Below are 4,079 nucleotides of genomic sequence, written 5' to 3'. Positions count from 1 at the left end.
AAAACGCCATCTCGAAAAACAAACAGTTGCGTGGCGCTCAAACAAAAGACGAATCCACGAGATTTGAAAATCGCGTAACTCCGGGTTCGCGTAAGCCGGGGTAGCGTAAGTCGAGGTATTACTGTACCAAATTCTTGGGTTATGTAAAGGCTATAATTAAATATTAGAAATTAAATAATTTGACTAGAGGTAAGCAGAAGTACTTGGAAGTAGTAGAAAAAGAAGGAGAAATAGTTGGTTTGATATGGATTGTAGAGATGCATTAGAAGAAAGAAGAAATGCGAGGTTAAAGATGAATCTGAAAATAATATTGAAGACTTCAAAGAAAAGAGAAGACTGGCATCTAAATTGTGTAGGAAGAAAAAGAGAGAATGGGTAAATGCAAAGCTAAAAGAAATGGAAGAAAATAGAAGAACTAATGAAATAAGAAAATTCTATGTGGAGGTTAGAAAAGAGAAGAAAGGGTTCAACCAAAAATTGATTGCTGTAAAGGAAAAGAAGGAGAATTAATAATTGTGAGAAATGGAAGAAGCGTCGCATTTGCACATCAGATATGCATGTTTTCTTTGTCTATTTTTCATGGGTAAATGCAACGCTTCTTCCATTTTCCACATTTATTAACTCCTTATTACCTCTTGGAAAGATTTTAACTTCAATACTGTAGTTCATAACATGACAAAGGTCGAAATGTGCTTTTTCATTGTAAATATTTTCACAAGTTGAAACCAAAGTTTTCAGAAACAAACTATAAGTACGAACAATTATTTATTGCGACATTGTCACAATGCCGGGCTGCAATTTTTAATCATATTTTTAAATCTTTTAATTTGAAATATAAGCTCTCCACCTCAAATTAGTAGTGTCATACCCGTGTACATCATACTTTTCCTGTGATAATAGAGTCGTGCCAGTCATCTATTAACTGCTTTCGGGGGAGTTTTGAATTGAAAAACCGTGACTTCCGGCTTGCATCCGAAGTTTATGTATAGTTAATTGGAGCCTTCTGTCACTAAGGTTTCCATATCTGGTCTCGGATTTCATCTAATTCCATTCTCGGACCGACCGACGACAGTGGGAATTTTTCAAATTGCGTAACTAACGGAATGTTTAGAATGTCAATCGAAAAAATCGAGCTTTGACACTGACCTCGTAGACATGACAAAATTTGGATATAAATGTAACATTCCTTTGAAAACAAAACTCACGTTGTAAGTAATGAAGACAAAAAAAAATTTTTAGCAGTCAGAAAAGAAAATATCATGGCATGAGATACGAGCGAAAGTTTCAAAGTTGGATCGACACTCGCGGACAAAGTCGAACGGAAGGGTCAAATTGATTAACCGATCGAATTAAGACTTTAGGGGAGAGATCCTTTAAAAAGTCATAAATTCAAGGAGAAAGAATGGTCGTTCCTCTTAATCTGTTTCTTCTCTATCGGTTTCAGTGTTGTCTCCAACTTCATTTTCGTTCGGCCGTATTGTAAAGGATTTTTCGTGTTTTAAATATTAACTTTATATAGTTTGAAGTTTCATTAATTTAATACGAATCTCTCCGAAAAGCGAAATAATATTGGACAAAATAAATCGAAATCTTAAGAATTTTATTTACTTCATACCATGGCCGAAAATGGACAAAAAAGATATTTATTCAAACGATTTTCGGAGATGGTCAAGCTTCGAGACGTAGAATTTAAGATAATCGTCTTTTACCTCTCCACGGTAGACATTCTGCACCATGTAAATGCAAAAAATAATCTGTTTATCAAATTGCGAATACAAGAAAATGATTGAAGAAAAATTTAAGTCTACTTTGTGCTGGCTTATAATGCACATCCCAATCTTAAAGATCAAAATAGATGCGCATTAGAATCGAGAAAATAAATGCTAACACGTATTTTATTAGAAATTATTTTTATTGTGTGCCAGTTAGGTGATTTTATTACGTTTATCCGAATACAGTACATTTTCTTTTAAGCGAAGTTTTACATTTAACAAATATTTTGCCAAATCCGAGACAAAAGAATTTGTTAAAAAGAAATCTTTCCTTTAAAAAATGCTATTAAAATACTTGAAATATTACATCCATGACGTAAAACTCGTGACGTAACGCGTGACGCATTGCAACGACAAATTCGAATTCGTTCCATTTCGTATTGTTGCCGACGCCATCTTGGAATAGAATGTTTTCCGGAGATTGCGAGTTCTTTTTCCCTCCATTTTGACATTTTTCGCACAAATTTTAATAATGAAAACTCGCGTAACGTAGGTAACTTAATATTTTTCGATTTATATCAAAATTAAATAATTTAAATTAGATACGCTTTAAACCTAGATTTGCGGCCTGTAACCTGTAAGGTTACGGAATGCGTTTTTATAATGTTATTTATTATTACAAATATATATTTTAAAAAAAAGAGGACTATTTTAGCATTTTAAAGAAAACATTTGCAATTAGTTAATATTCTGACGTAGAACATATGACGTAACGTGTGACGCATTTATCGCACGTTCCACCGATTCGAATTCGTTCGATTTCGTATTGCCGACGCCATCTTGAAATAGAAAGTTTTCTGGAAATTGCCAGTTATTTTTCCCTTCATTTTGAGATTTTTCGTAAATGTTGAATTACATAAACCCGAATAACGCAGGCAATGTAAATTTTTTGATTTATAAGCGATCAAAATGGAATAATTGTCGATAGAATATTAAGTATAAAAATCGTAAATTTTCATTAAAAATATTTTAACGTTTTTTCCACTTAGCATCGAATTAAATTATCAGATTATAAATAATATTCGCTTGCATATTGTCTTATATTCTTTTGAATGAAACAATAAATGATTTATATTAGAAATTTATTTTAATATTTAATTAATTAATTAATCATCTTGAACTCTTCTATTCTTAATAATTAAATTCTTAAATTATTCTAGGAAAAAGTATCATTCTGAAATTTTATAATCCACTTTCCAAAGAGACATGGAATCATTTTAAAAACTTTTTGTGCTCCAAAAATTAACAATAAGCAAAACAAAAGAAAGGTAAGGCATTTTTATTTTCATTTTAATTTGTTATGTATTCTATACATTGTTGAAGTAGAAAATGGCATATAAAAGTTTAGAATCCTCATTGATGAATCTAAGAATTTATTGTAGTAGAATGATGCTTGAAAAGTAATGTTATTCATTCATGCATTCAAAATAATACAAATTGCAATTTTAATTAAAAATAATAAATTAGTCCTTCAAATGATATTTATTTCATATCCAGATAAATTATAAACATTTAAGAAAAACATTAGCAGAGAGTTTAAATCATAATATAATCTTGTTGTAAAATTATCAATGAGTATTTAAAATGAATTTATAATGTCTATCTATTGATAACAGAATTTATTAAAAAAAATTAATTCTTAGCTTGTTATTTCAATTATCAAATAGTATATACACTTATACAGTTTTACATATACAAGTATTTAATATTGGTATTAATTAATTCCAAATCAAAACAACTTTATCAATTCCATACTAAATTTATTATTAATTTTTGGAAATTTAGCAATAATAATGTTTCCTTATTATACTGATTTTGTGTCTTTTCATTCCTTCTATAATATTAATTTTAATATATTTTATTGAGAATTCTGATGTTATATTATATATATAACGGGTGGCCAACCTGCGGCTCGCGAGCCACATGCGGCTGTTTGAAGGATTATTTGTGGCTCTCGATAAATGTACCTGAGTTCCCTTTTCATTTTTGTGTTATTATATTTTTAAAAAATATTATCGTTCCGTATGTGTTTCAAAATGTTTTTTAAATTACTAACAACAAATATGAAAGACTAAGTGCAACGTTGTAACAAATTTCATTTCCGTCCAAGTTAAGAATGATATGACTCATCGAAAACTGCGCGAACGAACATAAACAGTGGCGTAATCGTCCGTTATCGACCGACTCCAGACCGATTTTGAATTTGTAAACTGTCATTGCAACGGACAGTTGACATTGTGCTCTGGAGGAAACAATTTGTATCACTCTTGCTACGGATATAATTTGTAATCTGGAATTTTTTGCATA

General features: G+C 30.4%; 1 long non-coding RNA gene across 1 annotated transcript in view; it reads left to right on the top strand.

The window, feature by feature from the left end:
* The first annotated feature begins 2,979 nt into the window (after positions 1-2,979).
* LOC111630975 overlaps positions 2,980-4,079 on the top strand; it is a 2,678-nt gene continuing 1,578 nt past the window's right edge. Inside the window, exon 1 of the long non-coding RNA XR_002757617.1 lies at positions 2,980-3,040. This is a non-coding gene — a long non-coding RNA (uncharacterized LOC111630975). The remainder of the gene's footprint in view (positions 3,041-4,079) is intronic.

Source organism: Centruroides sculpturatus, unplaced genomic scaffold (genome assembly GCF_000671375.1).
Source record: "Centruroides sculpturatus isolate CEXI.00-Female unplaced genomic scaffold, Cexi_2.0 scaffold593, whole genome shotgun sequence".
Classification (NCBI taxonomy): Eukaryota; Metazoa; Arthropoda; class Arachnida; order Scorpiones; family Buthidae; genus Centruroides; species Centruroides sculpturatus.
The sequence above is the reverse complement of the archived record's forward strand: the minus strand, read 5'-3'. Positions and strand labels throughout refer to the sequence as shown.